The sequence below is a fragment of the Aquila chrysaetos genome, chromosome 12 (genome assembly GCF_900496995.4).
Source record: "Aquila chrysaetos chrysaetos chromosome 12, bAquChr1.4, whole genome shotgun sequence".
Lineage (NCBI taxonomy): Eukaryota > Metazoa > Chordata > Aves > Accipitriformes > Accipitridae > Aquila > Aquila chrysaetos.
The window spans coordinates 12598834-12613858 of NC_044015.1; positions in this window are offsets into that span (position 1 = coordinate 12598834).

Consider the following 15025-nt stretch of genomic DNA (forward strand, 5'->3'; position numbering starts at 1 on the left):
GAGAAATATACACGCACACACGCATTTCATGATAAATCCTATCTTGCTAGGTGCAGTAGTTTTAAAACATCACTGCTGATAAATAAGGGGTGTTTGAAGTCTTGTCTGTTTGTTAGGTGTTTGCATGCTAGATAGTGTAATGGGTTTCTGATTCATGGCTGGGGCCCTGAGTGCTGCTGCAATATCATCATAAATAAAAGATGGAGCTGGATGAAGTCTGAGGTTCCTTGCTTGCTTTCTGATTTAAAGCACCAAGGTCACCTGGAAGGCAGCAATACACTTCCCCATGCTACTTCCCTGCGTGCTCTCTCCTCATTCAGAGGCCACCTTGGTCAGAAACTAGGAAACCTGTAAGAGATTATGTTAGATACAGCTTCAGTGCCTCGGCTGTCAAATGTGTATGACGTATATGATAATGCCCATTTCTCTAACATTCTTCAAGAATCTCAGTGGAGAAACAGATTTCAAAACACTGAAGTTGGATGATTCTGAGGTTTCAAGTAGAAAGTGCTTCAAAATACTGAAAGTAATGGTCTCATCTCATCAGAAGCGAGCAGAGGCATCAAGCTATAGGTATATTCCTCACCTACATGAATCCCTCCATCTCTGGAGACTTATATGATAGCACAGTGCCCATGCTGCAGCTGGGCCCACTCTTCAGCTTCTCATTTTGCCTGCACCAAACAGGACTATCTCCACTTCTCACCTCTCGCTAATGCCTTTCCACTCCCTCCTCCTTTCAGTTTTTAAATCACCAGCCACACCTCAGTGCCTACCTTCCCACTCTCTGCTTTCTTTTTGAATGAAGCCTCTTATGAGGGCCATGCTAATCACAGGTACTTGTGGTAAAGCTGGGAGGGAGAGTAAGGTGAAGACAAGAGAAAGGAGCTATGATCAAATAAAACGGTGCTGGGGATGTTCCTTAATTAAGTAAATCTCAGGATTACGCAAGCTGCTGTTCCAGTATTCTTAGGAAGGAGATGTCTTTATGAATCACCATCAATTTTCATTATCAGCCACCGCAAGTGATGTCAAAGGGCAAGTGTAGCATCCTCCTGACAGCACAGAGTTAACAGATGGGTGTTTCCAGTTCTTTTCACATAGATCCCCTTGGGATTTTGTGAACTGTGGCTAGGCTGGGAGCTCAGGCAGCACCTCCTTTGGGCCAGTTGCATTCTGATCACCCAAACACACCTCTCACCGAAGAAAATGTTTTTTTCTCTGCTTCTTGCTTTGTAATCAACATGAAATTAGTTTACATCATTAAAACGCCATTGTTCCAGCTGAGATGTGACTATATAGGTGTCCCTGCCCATGGCAGGGGGGGTGGAACTAGATGGTCCCTTCCAACCCAAACCATTCTGTGATTTTATGGTATTTCCTGTGACTATGGAAAAGACTTCTATAACACGCAGATACCTTAATTTCAATTTGCTAGATACTTTGCAATCTTTTCCAATGAAACCTATGCTAAATCTTAATTATTTCTGAAGAAGAACACTTTATTGAAAGAGACTAGTGGGATCGAGTTGATACCAGACAATGGAGTTACTGGGAGCTGAATCAGAAAAACTAGTGAGCACACACGTGCAACCACCAGAGCAGTGATGTTCATTAGGGTCTTAGATCTCCTGGTTTGACAACTGTCCTTCCCTGGAACAGTGTTTGTAAGATGTTGAGAACACTTCTTTAACAAAACCACTTCTCTAACACCTTATTTAAAAAAAAAAAGAATAAAGTTATGCTTGTGGAGGCTCTGGATTTTCTGCATACCTGTTGTTTCCTGCCACAGAAGATAGTCTTCCTCACTAATGAATGGCAAGCCCTCTTGCTTTTCTTCCAAATGGTGTGTTACTCCTAAGTCAGGTAGTTTGTAGGTGTCCCTGGCTCTGAATTGGCTCTTCTTCTCATCCCTGTCTCGTTATAATGGCCTCCAGATGTCTCATCTAAAGATCTAATGTCTACAGGAAAGGCTGAATTTGTTAACTCTGGATATTGCAAGGGCTTAATGTCATAACATTAAACCCTGTTTCCACTGAAGCTTAGTCATGAAGACCACCTGAGAGGGGAAAATACTATATTTGCTGAGAGCAAAATGTGTGGCTTGGATTGCTGCACTAAAAATGGAGAAAATGTAGAAAAAATGTTAGTCCTAGAAGTAAGAGCAAGACCTTTTTTCACGTAAGCTGCTCTACACTATGTCTTTAAATCTAGCATCACATAGCGTTTCTCTTTGGACACAGATTAGTATAGCTCAGTGATGCACACCACCTGAGCGAGGTACGCTACCAGCCAAGGATCCGGTCCATGGTTTTCTTTTAAAAAGAAAATTGTTTTTATGAACGAACAAAATGTCTTGTGAAACCAAAAGTTTGGTGAAACATCATTCATTATGTATATATTTAAAATACATAGAAATATGTTTTGCAATTGAAGGTTACTTGTGTTCTCCATAATTATCATATATACCAATCTACTTGTTCCATAACTTTTCCTTGCTGCATTTTGGAAAGACTGGTTGCAGAAATCCTTGTGTAGAACATGGTTTGTTGGTGCTTTGGCTCTCAGAGTCCTTAGCAGTGACATTTTAATGGTGTTTGGGGTGTGGAGGCTGTGTTGGAATTAATGATCTGCATTGGACTCTTTCATGTAAATTCTGGCACATCGTTTGCCATCTGGCTGTCTGATAACAGCTGCTCCAAGGAGGGCAGGTCATCTCCTTTCCTTTCCCTATTCTTAGGCAAAGCAATGATCATCTTGGATGAATTCTTTACTTAGGAGGAAAGATTGTAGGAAATTTCGATGCAGTATGAAAGAGTATTAAAAGACCCAGTTTTAATAGCTGTGGTCTTAAATTTTAAAGACAGGTTCTCTATCAAGTCTCTGTTCATCTTTCTTAAACAATGTAAACAACTTTCCTTCTTCATTTCAGGAGACATCATTCTTCCACCACAGCGACCTTCCTTGATTTCAAATGGTTTTGTGTTGGACAGAAAACTAAAGACTGTCTTCCACACCAAGGCTATAATTTATGTCTTGTCTCATTTGCATTAAGCAAACAGAAGTCTTTTTAATTAATTCCATTGGATTAAGTCCATAGGAGACATACAGAGGATTCTGACAGAGACACTAGTTAATGTCTTAATAAAACCCCTCTTCTTCTGACTACCTGTCCTTGAAGGATCAATCCTGTGATCTCAAAACACAGGTTTAGGATGGAGCATCATGGGAGCTCCCAGCTTCAAATATATCTTGCATAGAGAAAATAGCTGCAGTTTTTGAAAAATTAAAGGTTTTATAGCTCTTTGAAGACAATTCTCACCAGGCAACTGTCAGCAGATCCATTCTGTGCATGGAGATACAACCTTTATTTATGTTAGAAGTTATTCTTGCTTGGCCTGGGACAGTCATCACAGTATTTAACTCAGATGTAACACCAATTTGGAAGTATGAATGTGCTTATGTAAACTGCATAATAGTGTTCACAAAGCAGTATCTGTCTGTCCTGTCATCATTCTCTGAGCAAAGAAATCAAATTTGATCTTCAAATCTGATTCCCCAGCAAATGTGGTGGGACATATTAAGGAGACTTGCTTAAAGTCTGGTCCTTTGGACCGTGCATGTTCAAGAGCTTCTCAAGGGCTGAATCAGGAATTGTGAACCTTTTAAAAAATCTCTAGTCTATGGCTTTCCTGTAGAACCTGAAATTTCGTTATTGATCCTTTAGGACTGGAAGCCTAGTTAAAATTAAGTGAACTCTCCCATGCTTTCCAGCTGTATTAATTCATGGTAGTTGTGTGGTGATATTTGCAAATATATTCTATTTGTTCATTATAAAAACACTGACTTGTTCCATGCACCTGTATGTCTTTCTTGCTTCCATAAGAACAACAGTTTCTTTGGCTGAAACACCCTGTTTGGAGTCTTACAATAAAGGGCTGTAAAACAGTTTGCTCTTAAATTGTTTGCCTTCATGACCCTTAAGCTCTCTGCCAGCTTCTGACGGTGCATGCAAGTAAGAGCTTTGTACTATTTGTCCTTGGTGTTGCATTAACAAAATATGTTTGTTGGCTCTGTTGCAGTCTGGTAGCTCCCAATTTGCTTTGCCTTCTCTCCCCCCACCCCGCCCCGAAACTACATCATTACTTTCACTCATGGTCCTAATGAAAAATTAGAATGTCAAGAAAAATAATTTAGAAATTTTCAGTTGTAAGAATGTTTCTTCAAATATTAAGAATGGTAACACTGGGAACTCTCTGGAAAACAAACAAACAAACAAACAAACAAACACTTAATTGCCTCTAACCCAGAGAAAAGCTATGTTAGCGTGGGGTCATGCAGGTGAAAGAAAGGGTGATGTATAAGTACCAGCAGCTGCCTCTTGTGCCAAAGAATTGGTGACTCCTGTTATGCCACCGCAGCTGGAAAAGGCTGCTTCTTGCCAGTGGTGTGTCACTTATGGTTCTGCAGACTTTTACATCCCTAATCTGATCATTAAGTGATGACTGTAATTAGAAACACTAGGATACAACATGGGTAGCAGGCACAGCGCCACCCTGACAGATTGGGAGATCATGTCTGTGCTCCAAGACAGACCGTTTTTATTCTTGTGGCTGTGAGGAATACACTATCTGTCATCTCCATCTCCAAGACAGGTTAGCTTTTAAAATAACATAAAGGCTGTGAGTGCAGGAATGACCAGATAGTGATTTATCTGCTTTTCTGGGAAAGTAAAAGAGAATTAAACATCCTGTTCTATTGTGAGCTCAGAAAATGTTCCAGGCAATGACCAAAGATTTATTTTAGTAGGTCCAAAGCTCCTGTTTCGGTGCTTTTTTTTCAAGCAAAGCTCTTTTTTTCAGCTTTTGCAGAAGAATCCAGCACCCTTCAATTTTATTTTTTTTTTAATTAATGCTAACATCTAAAGCTAACAAGAACAAAATTGATTTAAGAGTTGGACTATGCATTTGTAATCTCTGCACAGGCACAAGAGTAGCATTATTTCTAAAGTCACTTTAACTCTGCTTATATGTTTTAGCCACAATAATGCTATGACTAACTTAATTAAAAAAAAAAAAGAAGAAAAATGTAGAAAAACCTTTATGTCGTGTGAAAGGAAAGCTATTCCCATTGTATATCCATGCTAGCAGGAAGGCAGAAGGTTAATGAGAAAGCCTCCTTTAGGGTTGTTTTTCAGATGTGCACAGGAACAAGCGAAAGACGAGCTGTATTGTTTCTTGATCAAGAGCAATGAATGAATCTTAAAAACTCATAATTAATTCCAAAGAACACAGAAATTTATTATAACTGTGTCCTCACTCTGCATTATGCTGCAGCTTGACAGTGTCTGAAAAAATAGCCCTCTTACACGTAGTTCCTCTTTGATTTCATCAATGTCATGAGTTCATTCGACATGGGGGTTATTTGTTTAACATTTGGGACAGGTCTCTCTTATTGGTCTAATTTGTTTCCAAAAACATTGATAAGTGCTACAACCAGCCTGCCATAGATTGTAGGTTTTGATAGGGCTGAGGAACGGTTCCATGGAAATGAGATCTCTTTGAACCAAAGGTAGAGTTTAGCCATCAGAGTCTGTGTTGAAATGCTTTCTTTCACATGACTCATGGTCTTTTGCAATTCTGTAATGCTTTCTGTTTGAAGACCTCAGAACTGTATGTAAATTAATTCAGCAGCATAGAAATGCGTAGGAGGAGATAACTTTTATATTTATGCTTTGCTTTTTGTTGTTGCTTGTTTGTTTGTTTTCACAGATGAGTGGACTGCATGAAGAGAACTGTCTGATTTGCCTCAGATCACAAAAATGCAAGAACTGGCAACACTGATAGAAACTAAGTTTCCCAACTCTTGAATCTAGGCGGAATACAATAAAATTAAAATCAAGGCAGTCTGCACTCATCAGAATTTTTGTGGGACTTCTGCAAGTGCAGCGTATGGTGTGTGCCTGATGCGTGGCACGCTATTCTAGGGATGACCTGAAATACCTGGGAGGGAATAGAGGGAGCTGCAGCTGAAAGCAAATGATGGGAATGATATTTAAGAGCAGGTTGGAGAACTGCCTGTGATTTTAACAGCTGGTTGTGCTGAACCATGCTGAACTGCTTCCAGCGCAGCCCTGACCGTAGCATTGGTAATTCCACCGTATCAACGCAAGTGCTCCCTCCTGAGATCTGCGCAGGGGCTGGAACTTTGCTGCCTGGAACTCCTCTGTTCTGCAGGAGCAATAACTACCTGTGTCTCAAGCGGCTCTCCTCTCCTTGGAGCCTTGGAGAGGCTAGGGCTCACTGGAAGGGATATGGAGGACAGGGGCTGTCTAAGGAATGTTTCAATAGCTTGGGGCTAGAAGGACTTTCTTATACTCCTTATTGCAGTGGGATTCACTTTAATGGTTGGGCTAAAAGGATAAAGGCCCCTCTGCTTGCATGGTGCCTTTGAAAACTGAGCAGGTCACTGTTTGCAGCTGTTATTTTTTTATATTCGGCTGGTAGCTTCTGATTGCAATGCTAATACAAGCAAATCTCTGACAATTTAAATGGGAGATGTTCATATTTAATACCTGTAGTGTGACCTGTTTATACTTAAGGAAATTGTCACAATTAAAATAAAAGGACACAAGTAACTGCAAGTTTCTCCTTAATGAGAATATTCAATTTAAATACAAGTAAACAGGAACAAAGTAGACTTATTTTAGATCTAGTCAGCCCACATACTGATTTAACCAGGAATCAGTTCATGCACAGAAGCAAACTTAGGTTGCCAACACCTTGTAATGCAGTCATAGAAAATCTGCATAATCAAAATAACATGCACTTTGAAGACATGCACACAAATGTAAATAGGACAAGCACTGAAAGGTTTATGGTAGATAGGGCAGCATAGGGGGAAATTGTAAAGGAGCACTTTTGGAGCAAGAAATACTTTTCCTGCAGCACCAGTGTCCCTTCAAGAATCTGAATTACCACACAGCCTTGAGAGGAGACAAAAAGGCTGCAGAGATTTAAAATTCCAACATGACGGCTGCCGATGGCAGTGAACTAAATGCAACAAGAGTATGTAACATACAGTCAGTGTCATGTATATCTGCTCTCCCGAGGACTGCAGATTCCATTATAAGGTCATACATTTCACTTTTTGGCTCCATCCTTTTAGGACAGAGGATGATAACTGCTACAGGCTGCCTCGTGTTACACTAGAGTAGTAATAGTGTCGTTATCTGGCCAAACGCTGTGGTGAAATGACCAGTTTATTTCTTTAAATATATATATGTATATGTGCATTACATACTGCCATTCTTATATGTTGCATGTTTACATACCAGGATATTCAGGAGAGGAAGTTAAACAATAAACTTAATTTGTATTAAGATGAAATACTGTGGTTTGCCCCTCACATTAAGACTCAGTTATTTTATTATCATATGTAAGATGAAGAGTTTGTAACATGCTGATATATAAATGTTTATAGTGCCAAGGTAATTACTGATGCATTGTGATAGCCATGTGTATTTTGTTCCAGCTTCAAAGCTCTTGAGCCATCCCTACCAGTCAACATCAAGTTCCTACTCCTATTATAGTTAAAAGCATGTTTACCTTTGAACTCTGTGGGAATAAGAACTGGCTCCTTGGGTAATTGTGTGAAATAATAGACTTCAGTAATATTTACTTCACTCATCTGATCAGTCCTGTGAGTTGATTTGAACCAAATTACTCAGGTAACTGCAGCACAGTTTGCTTACAGTTTTACATTTTTAATTATCATGCAAGTCTCTAACCTTAGGAATGATACGTATTTAGGAAAAAGAGAAAAAGGTATTAGTGGTTTTCTACAAGCAGTGTTCAGATAATACACACAGACCAAAAAAACCCCACACAGCCAATCCAAAATATATAGTGTGTATTCAGCTTTTGTGAATTCTAGCAGTTACTAGAGCAAACAAAGCAGATGCTCATTTTATATCAGTCCAAAGAAATGTTTTCACTTTGTATCACTGAGACCTGAAGTTCTGAAAGGAAACTGAGAATGTTGTCTTGCTTTTCCCCAAAATAAATTAACTGATAATCTATCTTCATGTCTTAATTTTTGCCTCTTGTTCATTTCTCTTGTATTCTCTGGTTTATTTATGGTCTGTTTTCTGAATGTCCTTTCTTCAGTAATCTTCATTGTCTGCTTTTATGTCACTTGGCAAAAACCAAGGTGATAAATTACAGACTCTTCATTAGCGAGAACAATCACCAGTGGCTTTACTCTTGTGGTACTTTTATGGGATGCGTTATCTTTTCTTTTCACTTATAAATGAATGAGATCTGAAATGTGTTTGATGGGAAAGAGGAAGTGGCATAACCATTTATAAAGTCACAGCCACAGTGTTGAGAAGGAAAACAAGTTTAAAATCTGTAAGTGAAAGCTGGATCCCTTTTGGTTTCGTAGTCATTCTCTTTTTATGAATGAATCAAAATTATGCCCCATCTTTATTTGGAATTCTACTATAGTTAATTTTCTTGAAGTTTTCCCACTGTAATATCTGATCCCATCACCAAGATTAATGATTGTAGTCTCACAACAACTCGAAGAGATTAATTTCAAGGTTTAAGAAACTGAGGCTCAAAATCGCTAAGCCATTGGTTCAAGTTACAAAGGGAGAATGTAAGAAAATTTTGAGTTAAATTTGAATCACCCAAGTCCTGTATCAATACTTTCACCCTAAAGCTGTTGTTCTATTGTGATGCAAAGAATAATATAAGTGACTCATATATGCTCCTTTTTTATATAACCATTTAGAACAGGACCACCCTAGGAATATGAATAACCTAGCATGATTTTAAGGAGGAAATATCCAAAAAGATGTGTTATAGTTTTGATAAGATTAAAAACTTGAGATTTTTTCAGTCATCAGTGAAGGCTGATGGCCAGAATATCTAGCTAGCTGCAGGTATTGCTGTAGTATCTTCCTGTATTTCCTAGGTACCTCTTTGAAAAATTAAATGTTGGGACTGGGAAACTGTATATTTGGTGAAAGAATGTGTAATGGCATGATCACAGTGAAAAGTCTGGTGGAGGAAATAAAAGAAGGAAACACTCTCAAGCTTTACAGGATTTCTGAATTTCAGAATTAAAAAAAACCAAAAAGGCAGAATGACGGCGATATTATCTGACACTTTGTGACATTTTTCCTTTCAGCTGTAGCCCTCCCACGATTTTCCTTTACCCATCTCCATCTACAGACTCAATTCATCTTCATCGACAAACTAACTCTCTTGACGAATTCGACTTTGCGAGTCCTGGCTCCTCCTTACCTTAGGACTTGCTTAGCTCATTATTATCCACAGCCATTTTTTCCAGTCTCCATTCACATTCCCAGGCACACCTCTAGCTCCACTGCCTGAACATGCTTCATTTATTACCATCCTCTCAACACCACTCAATTCTGAACCCTCTCTGCATCCTCCCAAGCTCCTTGCTGCCTCCCTCCCTTACTCAGAGTTTAGGTCTGAGAAGCAGCTGGTGAAGTTAGATGTTAGTCCTCCACAAACCCGCTGACAGATGCAGAAACATTTGCTCTCCTATCTCAGACCACCTGCACTGTGCATGCATCTGCTGTCATATCTAGAGGAACAGGAGATCAGGTGGTGAGAAGACTATTCCTAGATATGGAAAACGTGTTCTGAGTCTGTGTGGTTGAAGAAAGTCAGCTCTGTGGAAAAATCCTGCATCCTTCACCTTCTGCCTTCTCTTCGTGCTGTGGGACTGGGAGTACTGGATGAGAATCAGATGTGCTGCAGATTTCAGGGACTAGCATGGCATTGCTGTGCGCTTTTGGATAGGTGGTGTGCTTCACTCTCAGGGCATTATAAATTCGGTGGTGGATACATGATTCAAATGGATGAAATACAGAAAATGATCTAAAGGGGAAGAGATACAAGCTGCAGCTGCATTAACTTTCCCTTCAGGAGAATGGGAAAGGATGAGAGTATCAGCTGTCACAAGAAGGGATCCCTTTCTTGCTGCTGTACAGGACTCCCCTGCACAACAGCAGAGGTTATGTACAACAGTTTAGTGCACAGCCTGTTGGATTACTTGGAATGACTTTTTATTTTTCAGGAGCAAATCCAAAAACTGCAGCAACTTTGGGAGGTTTGATAGGACAAGCACTTCGACACATACCTCTGTTAGACACAGAGTTACGGGGTTCTGCGAATTAGGAAATTAAAAAAGGAACAAAGGGGACGTATTCAACAGTCATCTGTACTTCCATTCATAATGAAGAAAGGAGAGAGTTTTTCATGATGATCTGGATCTGTTTCTAACAAAATAGAAATATGGCAAACATGTTTCCCTTCAATATGTGTTACCACTGTTGCTGTAGTTCTGCAAATACAGCTGAAGAAACAAAGGGGTGGGAAAAGCAACCCCTATGGCCTCACCATTGTTTTTTATCCCTCCCCATGACACTGATGCAATTTGCTGGGACATGCTGTAACGCAGGAGAATGAAATTACCTAAACTAAGAAACAACTTTTCTTCTGAGGACTTTTTTCTCTTTTTCAAACTGAAACATTCATCAGATTGAGTTTGCATGGGAATGGGCAGCTGGTTGGCAATTCTTACACCAACTTTTTTGCTACTATAGCCAACGTACAATGGGCTATGGTGTCAGATAGCAGTACTGTGTATGGTGTATCCCTAGATATGACTGGCTTGATATTTAAGAAGACCAGGAGAAGGCACAAGCAGTGCCATATTATAAAGTGGCCACTTGTAGTCCTTTCATTGTCAGTAGGGCAAAATAAGTACAAAGTAATGAAGGCGGTGAGTGCATGACAAACTGTTACTCACTAAATCCTTCAGTAGTAGGGAGCATATGTTGAAACAAGTAAGAGGTAGATTTAAAACTTTGAAGAAAATACTTCTTTAAACCGTGTGTAATGAGCTTCGGGAATTTGTATCCACAGGAAGTGAAGGAAACCAGTTTAAAATGGGATTAGATAAATTCATAGATGCCAGCTTCATAGCTACTACAGGGAATAGGCAGAGATGTATCCTCTAACAACCCTAACACAGTTGTGGGGGTTGAGCAGTAGGAGGGACCACAGAAAGTGGTCAGGCTCATGGGCTCTCCTGAAACAGCATTTTCTGTTGTCACTCTTGGAGGCAGAAACCTGGGTGAGATGGACCATTGGCATTTCTTATACTCACTGTATGAATAGACCTGGGGTTGCTAAATATGTATCTCAGATATTTGGATTTTCTTTAGTTTTGAGTAGTACAGTACCCAATAGTATGTGAACAGAATACAGTAACAATAAAGACAAAATAAAACATTTTTGGGGTCTTGGGAAACAAACTACAGCCAGGCACAAAAATAACCATCTCAAATATGTACTGAAGAAGAGGTTATTCTTTCATGAGCCAACATTTTTGGTATCAAATAGAATTTGTGCCCAAGAGAGACAACCAGCATTCCTGCTCTGGTTTCCTTAGTACTTTGGAGGTGTGGAAATGAGCAGTTTTGAGAGTACTTACAGAGTTCTCTGGACACTGAAGTCCAGAGGAAGGTAGCTGCTGTACAGATGCAGTTGTACCATCTAGTCCTTTTTAGCTCTCATGAAGATGCCTGCAGTTAGGCTGGGTGCAACTTGGAGTTTTGGCATTTTTTTATTGACCAACATACTCTCTATGCTGTTAAACATTCACAATATAGCAGCAATTAACTTTGAACCTGTCCTGATCTATGATCTTCCCAAGTGACCCAATCTAATGCAAACACATCACTCATCCTTTTCTTAGGACAGGACAGAAAGTAAGATATTTGGAGGGACAAAGAACCCCAATTTAAAGATATAAGATGAAACAGCTTGCATTATTTTTAAAATTTTGGGTCAGATTCCTTTCTGGCTGAGTACATTTGCTGCATATTGATTTTCCTGGAGTTACATAAGGCATGAAACCAGCCCTTTGTCACCAAAAGCAGTACAGCTGTTTCCAGGACCATGAGTCATGTGTATGACTTCTCTTTTTAACTTCCCACTGGCTTTTTAAAAATATACTTTACATCAGTTTTGCTTTGCAACACCAAATAGAAACAGCAATAAATTCTCCCAAGAACTGGAGATTTGGGCAAAACATTAAGTTTTCATAGGCTAAGAAGGTTGTATTTTGAAGTTGTTTTAAACTCTGACATTGACACAACGTTATAGAATACAGGAAATTTAATATATATGATTACATACATCTAAAATTCAGATTGAAGAACTGTCTTACTTAAGCAATAGTAAACCACAGCTGATGGAGGGCTGCTGGAGCTATTTTAGAAAACCAGGCAGTCTAGACCTTCTCTGACCACGTTAGGCATCAGAGTGGTTAAAATGTTGGTTGCTAGAACAGCCTGTAGAAGCAAATTAATGTTAGCAGTAGTGGGAAAAATTGAGAAGTTTAGGCTACACTCCCACTTGTGTGGCAATGTGTTCATATATAGTTAATTAAGTATTGAAGCCTATGAAGGTGGGTAGACTGAAAAAATAATAAACACATGTACAGGGTGACACTGAAATTCTCATTGAAGTATCTTGTGTAATCCCATCTGGATTAGCAAAACAACAACTGATGATTAAGATCAGTTTTTCCTTGTCCACTTTCTGTAGTATTTCAAGCAGAGGTATAACAACCTGGTCTTCATGCCACACCAATGTGAGAGCATTTGCTTTTGAAACTTGTTTTGTTTTGCTCCAGCTTTTGTGCCAGGGATCTAACCTGACCTGACCTGGATGTACCTCCAAAGGGAACTCTTCGTGCCCTTCTGAAGTAACATAATCTCATTCCTCTTCTGGGTCCCTGGGATCGCATGCAGGAGCTCACTTGGACAAGGCTGTGGCCACAGTCTTTGTTTGATGCCCAAAACTTCTCCGGTGATACAAAGAAGCTGCAGTTCTCTTGACCATTCACTTAGTCTCTTGTTTTTATAAAAATAACAGGGAAAGACAGCACAGCAGAAGCTTGTTTTAAAAATTACCTTGTTCCTTGTCAGACATTGTGGCTACACTTCAAAATTTTCAGCTCCCTGACATTTAATACTAGTGACTGTGTGATTTGCCATAAAGATGCAGATGGTGGTAGAGGAAAGAGAGAGCACAGTGATCTGAAAACAGGGTTATCTAAGTGTGTCTAGTCCTGACGCGATCCCAAGATGGAGTGGTCTGGCACATGCGTGTCACCCTGTTTGTTATCGCAGTATGTCCCAGGTGCCTACAGAGCTGAGCCAGACCACTGCATTATACACACAAAGAAAACAAGATGTGGATAAACTGTGTGATCCCTCCCCACTCACCCGGCAATCTGTGCCACATCCAGGGAATTTTATGCATTAGTTTTATGTGTTGCAGTCCAGCCTATTTACCGCAAGGCTTGTGAAGCAAGGAATTTATGATACCTCTCCTCAATCTAACTCCCTCTTATGGGTTTAGAAAAGCCACTGCAGTGCTTTGGCTTCCCAGGTGCTGTAGCAGCACCCAGATATTTGACTTGTCTCTTGAGAGCAATACTGAGAGCTAGGTAAAGTGTCTAAAGCACTCTGAAGCTTAAAAGCACACCAGTCCTAGATACTATGTGGGAACAGTGGCTTTCCAGCAGTTTAGATTGGATTTGCTGAAGTCACATCACCTGCACATCTAAAATTATATTATATCCATATATCATACAATATTCTATTCTATGATAAATGTATGAAATCTTTATATATTTGCACTCATGCCCTCTAAGGCTTTTGGTCTGTTTTATGAGCTGAGAAGACAGCAGCACGCATCCTCCTGGCTCCTGTGTTCAACATCAAATGTAAAAACTCACCAGAGAGTTAATGAGCAAAATCTCCAAATGTTTTTACAGTTTTATGCATCTTGCACACTTGCATAAATTTCAACAAATGAGTAATTTTTAGTAAAAATAATGGCAGAGGCATGACAATGCAAGAAAGGCTCAGATATTACTTGATAGTTCTTTTATATATGAACGTCTCTGGTTTGCTTCAAAGCTTTGCACTTTTATGTTTGAAGTCTGGCGAGAAACTCAAAAAAACCAAACCTGATGCAAGGGGTTTATGACGGATTTTTCTAAGGCAAAAATGGGTGAGCCAGCTTCGTACCACCACCACAGTTTAGGTAATTATCAATTCATTTAAGAGGAAAGATACTAGGTTTTAAGTCAATTTGTACCGATGCACGCAGAAATAAACACAAGAACACAAACATTTCTTTTTATCTCTGTACATACATGTGTATATATATATATGCACATGTACATAACTATGTGAGTTATACAGAGACATATATTAGTGCCTAGGTGGGAGGTATGTGTAAGTTACCTTCCTTGGGCATAACCCTGTGAATAACCACATGCACAAGTCAATGCAGGATCAGGCCCTGGCTCTGCCTTTTAAAAAGCAATGCTGCTGCTTAGCAACCATTTTCTGCCTGGATGAAAGCAGAAACCTTGCAAATCATAAACAAATATGTAGGTCCATGCAGAGGCCAAGTTAAATAAAGTGGTTACCTTACCCTAACTCTGTCTGCTCCTCTTTTTTCATGGTAAAAATTTCCATAAAAAATAAGGAGTAGTATAGGACACAGAGCTTTAAAGGAGGGATTTAAAAAATGAATAAATAGGAAATAAATATGATGCACAAGAAGTTTTCAGCCACTATGGAAAATAAAAAAAGACCTCCAGAGGAAAGAAAAAATAAATTAATTCAGTCTTTTAAAGCCAAAATTTAAAGTAGATTTAAAATTTTCCTGTCTTTCCTCCACAAGGAATAATTACAAATATGTGTTATTTCTTCCATAAAACTTAATGTGGAATGGAGAGGACAAGGAGTTACTTTTGATATCTTTATTTAAAGTTATTTTTAATCATGTCAGCCAGACGTATTTATGCACTGAAATTTCATTAGCGCCCAAGGCTGACCAAAAAGAGAGCCACAGCCAGCAGACTGCAGAGCTGGTGCTCTTGAGTTCGCTTACTG